Source organism: Hakea prostrata, chromosome 4, assembly GCF_041222555.1.
Source record: "Hakea prostrata isolate BN-2017 chromosome 4, UWA_Hpros_2, whole genome shotgun sequence".
Lineage (NCBI taxonomy): Eukaryota > Viridiplantae > Streptophyta > Magnoliopsida > Proteales > Proteaceae > Hakea > Hakea prostrata.
The window spans coordinates 11,098,243-11,114,429 of NC_142603.1; positions in this window are offsets into that span (position 1 = coordinate 11,098,243).

A 16,187-nucleotide genomic window follows, 5' to 3' on the forward strand; every position below is an offset into this window, starting at 1 on the left:
ATTTATATATTTTAAGGGGTTAAAGTTTATTAATCTACAAAATTAGACCCTCCTTCATTACCTGATTCCAAAATTTCTGGTTCTACCAATTCTAAATCCTTATTTGCTACTCACATTTAAATTCATTTAAATACGTTTTTATCAAATAACATTGGACCACCACCATTGGTTGCCAACAAAAAAAAAAATGGAGAGAAGATTTAATTTAATAATGAGAGAGGAAAGAAGAATGCAAACCAGTTGCACAGTTCCAGCACACAAAAAAGATTGCCCAGTGAAATGATTCATACTAATTTGTCAAATAGGGACTTGATCAAATGAAGAAGATGAGGAAAATCCTTAATTAATCACCTGATCGAGTTCTCAAAAAGGGAATTGGTGAAATGAAGAAGGGAAAAAAATCATCGATCAGCTGAGTTGAAGAAGAAACGATTACAAACAGTCCTCACAAGAAGGGAAGAAAACTCAAGGGTGATGAGCTCAAAAAGGAAAAGATTCAAGTGAAAAAAGACAGCAAAAAATCATCAAATATCACTTCTTACATCTTATGCTTTCCTTCATCGTATTGACATGCATGATCTTCACCATAGCGGATTTGATCTAATCTATTCTTTCGTTGGATATAAAGTCAGAAAGGATCTTTTTGGCTATGAAATTGAATTCCAAACAAGATATTTTACCCAAAACGAGCCATATTTGATTTGTCAAATGAGAAAATTTAGGAAGCATAGACTCACAGACTGCATCAATGTTTCGGGTCTCTCCTTATTTAAGGAGCTCCAACGTACGTAGAGAATATCAGTAAAAGCCTGATATATCTTTCATACTCAGACACAGAGAAGAATCATGGCTAACGTTTCATTCACAGTTACCTTCTTTGTTGTTCTCTTGACGACTTCATGTGATTACTAGCTCTCTCTCTCTCTCTCTAACCTGCCCTGTTCATCCCTTGATGCATGGTTACTTGTAGTTAATTATATATCGTTTAGTAATATATCTCTGTACGTTTGTTCTCTCTTAATTTGTAGGTCTGGTGTCCTTGACACTCGCTGGAGCAGATGATGAGTGCAGCAGAAACGAGCAATGTTTTGCTGTGAAGCCTCACTGCAGGTCGACCCTATGCCTCGATAACAAGTGCATTTGCACCGATGAAGATGCAGACTTAATGAAGAACGCGTTTTGTCATGTTGATTCAGATTGTAATCCGCCCAAGCCTCGCTGTCAGTTCATAGGATGTCGTGCCGGCCTCTGTAGTTACATTTGCAGCCGCCCTCCGGTTTCTGGATGAGCGACGACAGTTATCTGTCTCACTATGTTTTGTTTCAGGATCTTATCAACCATCAACCAGTAGGTAGCATGTATGTATCCAATAAGGTGGTTCTTATTGTACCATCAAGTTTACATTTTCACAAATAAATATAGGGTAATTTTCATTTGGACCTCCCTGAGGTTTGGTCTTGTATTTTTATCAAAACAACTTTGCTCGCCTCCTCGTACTTAAAGTCTTTAGGAAAATTTCCTTTCATGCAATTTACCCTTTTTTTTAAAAAATAGGAATAAATGAAATAAATTTATGTTAATATTTTTGTGTTTCTTTTCGTAAGTTGATATTGATGTTTTTTTATTTTATTTGATTGTTAGTTTTTGTTTGGTTTTGGTGGTGGAGTTGGTTTGGGTAATTTTTTGTGGGTGGGTAGGGTGTTTTGTTTTTTGGGGGGTGTGGGGGGGTGGTGTGGTGTTGTGGTTTGGGGTTTGGGGGTTGTTGGTGTGTTCTTGTTTGGCTCGGTTGGTGTTTTTTGTTGTGTTTGTGGTTTGGGGTGTGGTGGGTGTGTGTTTGGCTCGTGTGTGTGGGTCTTCCGTGGTGTGGTTGGTGGGTGCTTGTGGTTGGGTTGGGCTGTGTTTGTTTTTTTTGATTTGTGGTGTGTTCGTTTTCTTTTTGTTTCGTGTTCGTTTTTGTTGTTTGTTTGTTTGTTTTTTTTTTTGTTTTGTTTTTGGATGGGCTTTGTCTGTATTTTGTCCTTTCTTTTCTTTGCGGGCGCGCGTTTCTTTTTTTTGACTAATGACTTGCCCCTCGGGGTCCTGCTCCCTTTAATAGAGTGGAATAAATAATCTCAAAACCCATGAGTCTTCCATGCCTTTTATTAATTTGTTAGAAGCAACAATGAAGAAATAAGTAAATAACTAACCAATTAATAAAGGCGACATAGAGATATAATGTAGTTCACACTTCAACATAATGTCCTATATATGCATACTAGCGTAGCTGAAGATGATTTACTAAGTAATGGAAAGAAAAAATTCAATAAAATATCTATGGAGGACACCAATAACAATAACATTATATCCTAATTTGAAAGTCTCAGGACATATGAACAGTGCTCCACACTAGTAAGTAGATCAATCTATTGGATTAAGTCTTGACATACCATATCACTTCTTCAAAAATGAATACTCTACTTGGATTGGAGTTCGAATCCTCTTGGGTCAGGATGAAGCCCCACATTATATTTAAATTATATATAACAACTAGCCCCAGTTAAGAGTAGTCAAGGTACACGTAAACTGATTTTAACGAACCTTAATTCCAAGAGGGACAAAAAAAATACAAATGTACATTTCAAAAATACTATGAAATATCATATCCCATTCTCAATTACAAATCCTTTATGAAATTCATGTGTTAGCACAAGTTTGTCTGTCGTGGTTTTTGCTTTATTTCAAGAGAGAGACCAATACAATAGTTGATTTTCTTGCACATGTATTAAAAGAAAAAGAAAAATGTTTTATTTTTTTATTTTTTATTTTTTTATCATAAAACAGAAAATGCATTACTATGAAGTTGTCAAAAGGTTACAGTTACGCTCCTGGTAAGAGTTATCTAAACTATTATAATAGTTAGACTCTAAGGCTTTAATGGCCTTAGTATTAAAAGTTTGCAATAGGGTAGGGGATTTAAAGTTACAAAATGCAGAATGATCTGTCTATAGTAGGATTTTCGCCAAAAGATGGGTGTATTGTATCGGCCAAGCATGTTGAGGAATAAAATATGCATGATATTGATTATGTTCGACTTGTAAATGAGAGGTTAATAATTGAGGATTACTTCACAACAGTAAAGGTGATGCGTTCCAGTTATATTGTGCTGCTCCCGACTGAGCCCCCCTTCAAGCCGAAGACGATGAGTTCTGCAAAAAGGGTTAGACGCGGGCCGGCTAGAGTACTGAGCAACCGCCTCCGATGGCTAAGTCGACAAGGGAACAGAATAAGGTCTTCTGCAATGATTACACAAGACTATGCTCAGAATGTATTGGATGCTTACCGGAGGGGTATGTCCTTCTTCTTATAGTGTAAGTGTTACCTTTTATGTATTTGGTAAGTCTACCTGACGGAGGCTGTTGTTTCTCCTGAGATCATGCCTCTGTGTCGTTGGTCCCGCTCGATCAGTGACGGAGTTGACCTTCCTCATCGAGAATGGATGCTATATTAATCAAGCGTACGCCGCGCCTTGATCAAGCCAGTCGGCTCTAATCCCGACTGAGTGTATGTGGAACCCCAGTCGGGTAGGAAACTTCTGTATCAAAAGGAAGTATGGGAATCCTACAATACAAAAGTACAAAAACAACCCAGTATTACAAAGAAGTGTAATTGGTCTAAACAACAAAAGAGTTGGTTTAAATGCAATATTGATGCCTCCATTATCAAACAACGTCAAATTGCTCAAGTGGGAGGAGTTATTAGAGACCATAATAGAATTTTCCGAAGCGGATTCACAAAAAGATGCGATGTAATGAAGTTCTAAAAGCTGAACTTTTGGCATTAAAGGAAAGATTTGACATTGCTCTCAATATAAGGGCATAGCCTATTGAAATAGAATCCGACTCCCACCAGGCTATCCTGCTTCTTCAACCTTATTCGAAGATCCAAGGAAAGTTTAGGAACATTATTAATGACATCCGTCAAAGATTCATATCCACTGGACATGTTTATTTCACCCACATTAGATGGGAAAGAAACCAAGTAGCCGATTGGTGTTTAAGGATCGATGTTCTGTGACAAAATGAAAATCCTGAACCCCGAGGGGTGGCTCAGTTGGCAAAGACCAACGCTTCCACATAGGAGGTCAGAGTTCAAATCCCCCATATTAATTATATAAAAGGCGCCTTGAGGATGTAGTCGTGGTGCGCGCAAGCTGGCCTGGATGAACCTCATTCCAAAAAAAAAATGAAAATCCTACAAAAGCCACCTTCAAAATTAGAGGAATTTCTTGCAAATGATATGTTGGTTGGGCTAAATGACATCCGTCAAAGATTCATATCCACTGGACATGAATGTTTCACCCACATTAGACGGGAAAGAAACCAAGTAGCCGATTGGGGTTCAAGGATGTTTTGTGATAAAATGGAAATCCTGAAAATTCTACAAAAGTCACTTTCCAAAATAAAGGAATTTCTTCCTATGTTGGTTGGGCCAAATTAGTTTTTTCTTTGTTTAGTTTTCTGTTGGGTCCTGCATACCCCGTTCTTTCTACCAAAAAATAAATAAATAAATAATCAAGGTACAATTTATGTGACTCAATATTTTTTCCTAATTATTCTCTTAATCTTCCTCTCTCATTTTTTTTTAATTCTTTTTCAATTTACAATAGTTAACTTCTCAAGTGTTATTCTTTCTCAAATATTGAAATGTAAACAAAACTTGTTGAGGGAATGATAGAATTTAGGAGAAGATATATATTATATTCTTTCAAAATTTTATATATTAGATATATAGTATGATATTTCAGATTTTTCTTTTTTAGTTAAAAGGCATTATATTTAAGGTTTGAAATCTTCCTAAATATATGTTTTCCTAAGGATATATGAAAAGAAAAATCATTAAATAATATATATTTTCATGTTGTTTACAAGGGGAGAAATACTTTGCTGCTACTTGCTATTCTAACTACAAAAAAATAAAAAATAAAAATTCAATTTCTTTCTAGGTTCATAAATGTCATCTTGGCATGGGTTTCTATATTCAAGGATATCCGTTCAGATTTCATTTTATTAGCTTTCAGAGTGGTACGTAGCAGGAACATTTCATCTAGTCGCATAGCAGCAAAAAGATTTTCTTCCAAAGTAACAGTGGTATTGAAATAAAAGAAACAAAAAAATAATAATAATAATAAAAATAAAAAAAATAAAAAAAATAAAAAAAGACAAAAAACTGAACCAAAACAAGAATACGTTTTCTGCTGTTTATTGATGATGAAAATAGTCTTTAAATTGACTCTAAACAATGACTAATAACTGAAAAGGAAACTAAAAGACGTGGGCATTCAAACAAACCTCCACACGTGGTTGAACAAGCGCGAAATGAGAAAATTAATAGAGGTTCGAGTCCCAGAAAATTCTTCAAAGTTGGAACTCTCTCCTTATTTATAGAGCTTCTCTCACACAGGGATGATGTACAGATTCGATACTCAACAAGATCCATATTCACAATGGCCTCCTTCCTTGCTCTTTTGGTGACAATTTCATGTGATCACTCTCTCTCTCTCACGGTCTCTCTCAAAACTTGTGTTTGTTAGTTTCTTCATTGTTACTAATGTTTTGTTAATTCTGTCTTTGTAAGCAGGCTTGCTATCCTTGACACTGCATGTTCAAGAATGTAATGCATGCACCATGAACTCGGAATGTTCTGGGACAATACACGACTGCAGCCCGAGAAATACTGTATGCAAATACAGGATATGTATGTGTTTACCCATGCGAGGAGATGCAACTTGCGATAAAGTCTGGGATTGTCAGCATGCTATACCCAATTGCGATGCGCCCCGCTGCATGTACCATATCTGTAAGTGCCTATCCTAAGGAGCGAGCAGCTACTCTAGCCATCTTCTTGCTTGCTTCTGGTAGTATGTATGTAATAAGGTGATTCTTAATATATCACCATTTTGTCATTTTCTATGAATTGAAATAGTGAAACATATATTTCAAATTGTTTTGTTTGTGTGAGAAAAACTAAATTTTTATAAAATTGCTTTGGGTCGCCATTTGTATAAACTAATAAAATCTTGCTTCGTGTTTTCGAAATTCGGAGAATTTTTTTTCCTTCTCTCTGAAGATGAGGTGATTGAAAAAAAGAAAAGAAAAAAACCCTCTAACCTAACCAAGGTCTTTTGAACAACTGCACATTACATCTTTGAATTTGGGGGTCAAACACTTGATGATGACACACACATATAGACAAAGAAGAATCAAGAACTTCAGCCACTTGAGACAAGAAAGAAACTAAATACAAAGGCCAAGGTTGGACGGGTACAGGTAACCAAAGCACCGTGCATGACAACCTGCTGCACCCTAACCGACCACTGAGCCCCAAGCTTCAACCTAAAAATTAAGTGTAGCCAAAGGATGGAGTTCCCTTTCATCCAGAGCCGTGGCTTCCCCAGTCGTACATATAGGACTCTAGCTGTTCAGTATATACAAGCAAAAAAAGCCAGGTTCCTAAGAGGAAGTTGCACCTGCACCATCCATCCCTGCAACCAAAAGAGAAGTTTCAGCAAAATGGGAAGGAGGAGAACAATCCTTAGCCCCTGCCATAGGGAATTGAACCTGCTAGTGCTACCGATATTAGGTTAAGCATCATACGATGAATCAACTAAATAAACCCAGTAAGTAATAACATGTCACCGAGTCACCATACAGAATGAAGAGGCCAAGATAAAGCTAACTTATCCCACTTAAAAGATCCGCAGAGCTAATGATAAAACTCCAAAAATGAGATACGACCCCCTCGCCGGTTTAACCCTAAGGGACCACAAAGCCAAATATGCCTAGCCCAAACACAGTCCTGGAATTTTTTTTTATTATTATTATTTTTTTTTTGGGTAATCCACATTTCATTGATCAGCACCAACAACACACAAGGGATGGATTGACTACCAGTGGATTATCATTTTTTTTTTTCAATCCGAAGAGTTTATATATAGAGGTAGGGGGATATTACAAATATAAGTGCTGCCGGATAGGTGCGAACCCAGAACCTCCCCATGGGAGGTTGGGCTTTTAACCGCTCTATTAATTCACCATTGGCATATATCATACTATCATACTACTATTATAAAAGTATGAACTTAAGGGACATGGTTATATTTAAAATTCTTTCAATACCCCTATGTACTCACTCATTAGTGTTTACATTAATAATATGATTCTATATGGTCAATTCGATAACAACCATTTAATATAAATTATTTATTCAAGAAATGTTAATCGATGAAACCAAACTTCATTAAAAACGATGAGAATTTTTTATCCCTCCCGAAGAAAATTACATAGGATTCTGTAATTGGACATTTATTATTATTATTATTATTATTATTAAATGAAATCTAACTATTCGTATCCTAAAAAGAATTGCTAATATTACGTCCCTTGGAGGAAAAAAACAGAAAAAAAAAAAAAAAAAAAAAAAAAAAAACTTTCCTGTTTTTTCGATCCAAAATTAATCATTTTCAATTCACCCGTAAAGGGGGAAAATAAGTTATTATTCTTAAATGAAATCCAATTGTTCGTATCTCAAAATAATTGCTAACCACCACATCTCTTGGAAAATAAACAATAGAAAAAAAATTGGGCTAAACAATACAAGAATCTGCGTAGCAATGGTTAGGGTTATCACGCTTCCTGTCATGGTCAGGCTAGACAGAAGTGATAGTGTGGCTCCGATTGCCACCGCCGTCAAGAATTTTGCAGTTTGGCGTGTGCTGGGGGTCGATTCTCATGACGTCTGAGTCAGAGATTTGGGTTCATCGCGGTCAGCCATGATCCGTGTTGAGAGGATAAAATGGAGTTACAAACGGAAATGAGAAAGCAGAGACATAGAAAGAGAAGAAGAACCAGGAGGATATATGTGTATTTGCGTTGGAAGAAAACACAGGACAGGTACAAAGGGTAATGGAAGACCCAGATGCACAAATACATTGAAGCATCAAAGGCATAAAACAGTGCAACGGAAATCGTCACTGGTGACAGCATCAACAATTACAGCGCTGGTTGTGCCTGCAGCTGGAGCAACTTGGTTGATCACAGTTGCCCGAAGAAGCTTCAGGCCGAAAGGAAGATCCATTTTAATGCAATCAAAATTAAAGAAACAGATGTTTGAGTTGAACCTCAGAGAGTTGTACCTCAAATGGTTCGGTTTATTTAAAAAAAACGGTTAATTCTCACTTAAGTGGTGTTTAATGCAAATGCTCAAAATGTGCAGTCAAGATTTAATCTAATCACCGAAATTGAAATCCAACCCTTCACTGCTTGGAGCAGTGCCACGTAGGCACTGCTCCCAAGCAAAATCCTATTTTTTTGATGTCAGGAGTGATTTGGTCTAAAAATATTCTCTTTTGAAACATGTGGGAAGAGAGAGATAGAGTAGTTAGTATATCTCAGTACAAGAAAAGGGACCTATGGTGGCGATTCTAAATGCCGCGGTAGGTTCCCAAAACACCATTCTAGACATATTTCCCGACATTTAAGAAACGTCGGTATTGGTCCTAGAAATGCCAAGTGAATGACTGATTTTGGGAGTCATCTTCTTACTTTGAGGTTTTCGGCCATCTCTCCTTAATTATAGAGTTGTTAACTCTAACACTGCAAAACAATACAATTTCTAAATTGAGGAAAAAAAATTCTAACCATATGATTGGATTCTTGATGTATGTCAAATCTCAAAGCAAGAATTTTCTTTTTTGAGGAAATTCACTAAAATAAAACTTAACACTATTTATAGTTGTTATGGATGATTTACCTACCTAGTCGACCAAAGAAGAACTAGGCAGATTAAATGTTGGTTGGACCACAAATAAACATATGAAATGAAGGCACTAAGCAACATATACAATTTGATTCGTATCAAACCTCAAAGATAAGGGATAAAGATTCCGATCTCAAATTGCTCTTAAGGTCTAGATCAAATTCCACAACTACAATCCAAGTAATATTCTATGACGAATAAGATTCCTCTCCCCAGGAAGTTCGTAACAATTATAGAGTTCAATTCGAACTCCATTAATGCACAATTAAGCTAAGTAACCTCTCCCAAGATCTATAAATACTCACATTTCTCATTAATAGGTACGCACTCTTGGGTTACTTTCTCTAGCATTGAGAGCTCTACAAGTTGCTTTATTCTTTTAAGCTATGCACCTCCACTGACTCGATCGTTGTAAACATTTCTCTACCAACCTGGTCAAACACATTTTTTATAGGTTGTTTGCTTGCGCTATCAAATAAGATTTTGCAACAATAATTGGCGTCGTATGTCTGTGTTAACTAGATTAAAAAATCATCATGTAAACCAGATTAATCTCTTTTTGATTCCGTTGGTTTCCTTTTGGAATTTCATATTCTCAGAATCGTGCAATTATGAAATAGGTGCGTGAAAAAGACGAAATTGCATTGAACCACAAAATTGTTTTGTTTCATCATGATTTTTTAGTTATTGACATCATTACCTGCAGTTCCTGTTATTCAACAGTGGTTAACTAGCTGCTCACCTGAACAGCAACCAAACTGGTTTTCTTTCAAATCTAAGTAGCTACGAGTGGAGTTAACCAATTCTATATCTATTGATCACGGTAATTTATTATTTTAAACAATCGACTTCTTTTATAAGGAACAGCAACCAAACTGGATTTCAGCTTTGATGTTTTCTGGCCTCCTTCCTTGCTTTCTTGCTGACAAGTTCATGTGATCGTTCTCTCTATCTTTCTTAAAACTTTTTTTTCCGACTCTTCACTGTTGCATCTTATAAATCTTTCGTTAATTCTCTCTTTGGAGGAAGGTTTATTGTCCTTGACAGTGTATGTTCGAGCTGATGAAGCTGAGTTAACAACGACAAATTGCACCAGGACAAAGAATGGTATGCCGTTTTCCCTTGGTGGAAGAATCCTGGCTGCTTTAATCATACCTAATAATATGCAATAAGATGATTCTTAATGTATACATCATTTTGACCTTTTCTATAAATTGAAGTAGTGAAAAATATAATTTGCAGTGGTTTGTGTGAAGAAAACCAAAGAAGAGGAAAGAAAGTGCACAAAATATAATCACTTTCTTTTCTTGTTTGCAACTTCTTTCCATCTATAACCACTTTCTTTTCTTGTGATAAACTCAAAATAACATCAATTTATGCATTGTTTTTTTGTTTTATGATTAGAGGGAATTGTAGTTAGGGAAAGGAATTATAGAGGATGTGAATCCCTCGGCTAGCCTAAAAGCCATACGCAACCAAAATCAACTATAAAATTAACAAAATATAATGGCCAACATAAGGATCAGCTATATATGTGGGACCATACTTATTCAAATAGTGTGCTGAAAATATTTTTAGAATGGATTTATCAAATGCCCATTTCTAAGCAAAGAACAGTCTTTTAACACATAAACATTAAAAAATAGATGCGTAGGAACTAGTCTCTCAGATCGAAAACATTACCAAACGCATGCTTAATTTTCAAATCTCCGACGGAGCATATATATATATTTGAATCCACTCCAATTCGAGTATATATCATTCCAATATCCTACTGAATTATTTATCATATATTCATCAACATCCTTCTAAAGAAGCCCTCGTGCTTGTCAACCAATTAGCCACCTACTTTACGCAAACTATTCTCTTCACCAATGGAGTCAGTCTATCTCGCCTCACCTTCTTGGTTGACCGACCTCTCTCTCTTTTCTCTTGCTTTTTCCGGTGCGCGGGGGGAGGCCCCTTTGTTTTACCTAGGGCTCCAATCTTCAAAGGACGTGCTCGTTATGAATATTTTATGGATCTTATTGAAAAGATTCGGGAAGGCCAAAGTGTTCTCCGAAGGGGGTAAAATAGTGCTTATTAAACATGTTTTAGCGGCATGCCGTTACACCTACTTTCAGCAAAATTATTTCCCTAATCTTTCTCACTAAGAAGGTGATTGAGAAAATCGAGGTTTTGATGGCGGACTTTCTATGGGGTGAGAAATAGAATTTTAAAAAACATCACTGGATTAGTTGGTCATCAGTTTGTTTTCCTAAGGAGGAAGGTGGCTTAGGCATTAGAAGTCTGATGGACGTCGATAAATCATTCAAAATGCGAATGTGTTGGACCGTGATAAAAGGGGTGGTGGGCCAACTTCATCAGAAGTAAATACTTGCATGACGTGCATGAGTGGATGGCATATGCTTCTCAAATCAGCTCCAAGTTATGGAAAGATTTTTCATTGATCATGCGGGAAAGTGTTCAAGCAAACTCCGGCAACAAGCGCTGATCGTAGACCACCCTTACCTTTCTATAAACAAGCAACTCCAAGTGAATAGAGACGAAAAATAGGTGCGTGAGAGAGAGAACTAATGTAGAATAGGTTCGAAGGAGGAAGTAATGCAACCATACTACTGGCAAATTACTTCTTCGGGGTGAGCTTGGATCTGATCTGCTTTTCGACCTCCTTGGTACCTATTGAGAGAGTACTGGGAAAGATAATGTAGATATCTACCCAAAAAAACGGAAAGAGATTTTAGATCGGGTAATGCACCACAACCATTGGTTGCCAACAAAAAAAATGGAGAGAAGGTTTAATTTAATGATGAGAGAGGAAAGAAGAATGCAAACCAGTTGCACAGTTCCAGCACACAAAAAAGATTGCCCAGTGAAATGATTCATACTAATTTGTCAAATAGGGACTTGATCAAATGAAGAAGATGAGGAAAATCCTTAATTAATCACCTGATCGAGTTCTCAAAAAGGGAATTGGTGAAATGAAGAAGGGGAAAAAATCATCGATCAGCTGAGTTCAAGAAGAAACGATTACAAACAGTCCTCACAAGAAGGGAAGAACACTCAAGGGTGATGAGCTCAAAAAGGAAAAGATTCAAGTGAAAAAAGACAGCAAAAAATCATCAAATATCAATACGTACATCTTATGCTTTCCTTCATCGTATTGACATGCATGATCTTCACCATAGCGGATTTGATCTAATCTATTCTTTCGTTGGATATAAAGTCAGAAATGATCTTTTTGGCTATGAAATTGAATTCCAAACAAGATATTTTACCCAAAACGAGCCATATTTGATTTGTCAGATGAGAAAATTTAATTAGGAAGCATAGACTGCATCAATGTTTGGGGTCTCTCCTTATTTAAGGAGCTCCAACGTAGAGAATATCAGTAAAAGTCTGATATACCTTTCATACTCAGAGAAGAATCATGGCTAACGTTTCATTCACAGTTACCTTCTTTGTTGTTCTCTTGACGACTTCATGTGATTACTAGCTCTCTCTCTCGCTAACCTTCCCTGTTTGTCTCTTGATTAATTGTTACTTGTAGTTAATTATATATCGTTTAGTAATATATCTCTGTACGTTTGTTCTCTCTTAATTTGTAGGTCTGGTGTCCTTGACACTCGCTGGAGCAGATGATGAGTGCAGCAGAAACGAGCAATGTTTTGCGGTGAAGCCTCACTGCAGGTCGACCCTATGCCTCGATAACAAGTGCATTTGCACCGATGAAGATGCAGACTTAATGAAGAACGCGTTTTGTCATGTTGATTCAGATTGTAATCCGCCCAAGCCTCGCTGTCAGTTCATAGGATGTCGTGCCGGCCTCTGTAGTTACATTTGCAGCCGCCCTCCGATTTCTGGATGAGCGACGACAGTTATCTGTCTCACTATGTTTTGTTTCAGGATCTTCTTATCAACCATCAACTAGTACTTAGATAGCATGTATCCAATAAGGTGGTTCTTATTGTACCATCAAGTTTTACATTTTCACAAATAAATAAATAATCTCAAAACCCATGAGTCTTTCATTTTTTTTTTTAATTTGTTAGAAGCAACAATGAAAAAATAACTAAATAACTTACCAATTAATAAAGGCGACATAGAGATATAAATCATATAATGTAGTTCACACTTCACGTAATGTCCTATGCATACTGGCGTAGCTGAAGAGGATTTACTAAGTAATGGAGAGAAAAAAATTCAATAAAAGATCTATGGGGAACACCAATAACAATAACATTAACATTATATCCTAATTTGAAAGTCTCAGGACATCCACACTAGTAAGTAGATCAATCTATTGGATTGAGTCTTCACATACCATCTCACTTCTTTGAAAATGAATACTTTACTTGGATTGGAGTTCGAATCCTCTTGCATGGGTGAGGATGAAGTCCCACATTATATTTAAAATTATATATAACAACTAGCCCCACTTAAGAGTAGTCAAGGTACACGTAAATTGGTTTTAACGAATCTCAATTCCAGGAGGGACAAAAAAAATCATATACCGCAACAAATGTACATTTCAAAAATACTGTGAAATACCATATCCCATTCTCAATTATAAATCCTATGTGAAATTAATGTGTTAGCACGAGTTTGTCTGTCGTGGTTTTTTTTTTTTTTTTTTTTTTGATATGAGGTTCATCCGGACTAGCTTATGCGCACCACGATTACATCCTCAATGGAGCTTTTTATATAATTAATGCCGCCAAATGGGTGCAAATCTAAGACCTCCCCTAGAGAAGTTGGGCCTTTAACCGCTTTACTAACTCATTTCAAGAGAGAGACCAATACAATAGTTGATTTTCTTGCACAAGTATTAAAAGAAAAAGAAAATGTTTTATATTAAATTATTGAAAAGAATAGGTGCGGACTATTATAAATCTCTGATTGCATGTAACCAAAAAACCTAAATAATTTTTTACTAATATTTTAATAAATATTTGAAATCTTTGGATTCACAAATGGGAGATTTATACCATTTAATTGTGTGAATTTCTGAATTCAAGAAATCTAAGGAATCATCTTTTTACACTAAAAACGTCATTCTGTAGATTTATGGATATAAGGTGAAATTCAGAGATTTCACCTTTACTATAATAGCGCTTAACATTTAAATTATGACTCCATAGATGCATTTTTAGGATAAATCTACAGATTTTATTTCAAAGATTCAAGCTAACCAAATAGTTAATTTCATTATTAATGACTCCATAAATTTGAAATGTTTAGATTTTTGAATTCTTCGGACTCAAGCAACCAAATAGGCCATTAGGAAATGGATGGAAGGATGAATTCTCCATGGATCTGATTCGGCTGATATTAGTTGACTGAAAATGAGAACTCGGACCATGCTTCAATCATTTAAAATCTTTTTTCACGGATATAAAAACGAAACTAAATTCTTTGCTTCTCCATCACTTGGGTCAAACCACGCACCACACCACACTAAAAACATCTTTATTTCAATGTCAAAACCTATATTCACATCTTTTACCATTTCCTAAAATTTCGCCCTTGTAATTGTGTTCTAATTCTAACCCCCAAGATAATTAATTGCCACATATGACAATCTTATATAAAAATTTCATTGCATTATAATCAGGGGTGGACCCACTAAGGGCCCCTTCGGATTTTTTTTATAATTCCCTTAATATTTTCATTTTTTATATTAATTTGCTTTATTTTCCAGTTTTTTCTCTTCTCACATGTTAAATATCACTATTTGGCCTTCCTCAATATTGATAAAAATTTTGAAGGGTAAAATAATGGGGTATAAATGTGATCCCTAGTTAGAAACTAACTCCTCAATACCTATTTATTCTCCCCTCTCTTCTCTCTCACATCTTTTCTTCTTACTTATTCTCTTTTCCTTCTATAAACGTGGATTAAAATAATTTTTTGAAAAAAAATCTAATTAGATATTTAAAATTTCATTTTTAATTAGAAACTAACTACTAAATCTTTTTTTTTTGAATTTTCTCTTTTCTTCCTATATATTCTCTTCCTTCCTATTTATTCTTCCCTTCTTATAAGGGTGGGTTAAAGAAAATTTGGAAAAAAATCTTCTCCACAATTAGGTAATCTTTCTCTTTCTCAATTTATCTATTGTTTGTCTTTTTCTCATATTTTTTTGTTATTCTTTATTTCTTTTGCAATTTTTGTTATTTGATTTTATATTGTAAATAAAATGTCTATAGTTAGTAAGGTAACAAACTATCATTGTTTGCATCTCTTACCTAAAAAAAGAAATTTGGTTTGTCTTAAGGGTGTCAATTGGTATGTACCGTAAACGATACGGTACGGTTTCGGTATTTACAAAAACGGTTTGGTACGGTTTCGATATTAAATCGGTACGAGGAAACGGTTTAAACACGATACATAGTGCGATACAATTTTGATACGAATGAACTTATGCCACTTTTGTTATTAGTTCATTAAGATCCTAATGAAACTGTGATCAACCAATCGATAGAATTTGAAATTAACAGATATAAAGCAAGTAAATCTAATTAATAGAGACAAAACAAGTAAAGCTAAGAAGACGAGTGAATGATGAAACAAGAATTGAAATAGAGAATTAGGGATATGGTAAAGATAAAGTGTCTTAATTGTAAAAATTACAATTTATATCTGGTACGGTACCAATCCGGTACGGTTTTGGTACATAGCGACGGTATGAGTACCTAAAACCGGAACCGTACTGAAGAAATTCGGTTTCGGTAAGTACCGTACCAGATTTTGAACGGTACGGTACGGCGCAGTTTTAGACAGCGCGGTTCGGTATGATTAAACGGTTTCGGTACGCAATTGACACCCTTAGTTTGTCTATGACTTTTTAGGGTTTAAATCTTTTTTTTTTTTTTTTTTTTATCGATGCTTTAATTTACTTATATCTTGTTGGGAAAACAAATCATTATCAATAATTTACCTATATTTTATCAAATGTGTGGGTCATACAAAAATATATGTGGGCCTATTCTTTAATATAATAAAATAACTCGTAAGTAAGACCTCCAATGAGTCTTATAAGGGCCCATATAATATGTGTAGTAAAAAAGAATTGGTGCTTCCCCAATATAGACTTTCATTCTTCAGCCCCCAATATTGAATCCTTATTCCACCCCTAATGATAATCAAGATAGTAAGATTTATTAAGTAATATTGTCGGACATTGAATTTGGGCCACGCACTTGCTTAACGCTGAAATATGACTTTTTTGTTTTTTGTTTTTTCCACTTAAGGAAAACCTCATCTTGACCTTGATCATCCCTAATATAGGATTGGGTCCAATCATAAAAGTCTGCTCAAAAAAAAAAACAAAAAAAAAAAAACCTTAATTTTTTCCTTGTGTAGATAAAAATATCTTATAGAGTGGTAAGACC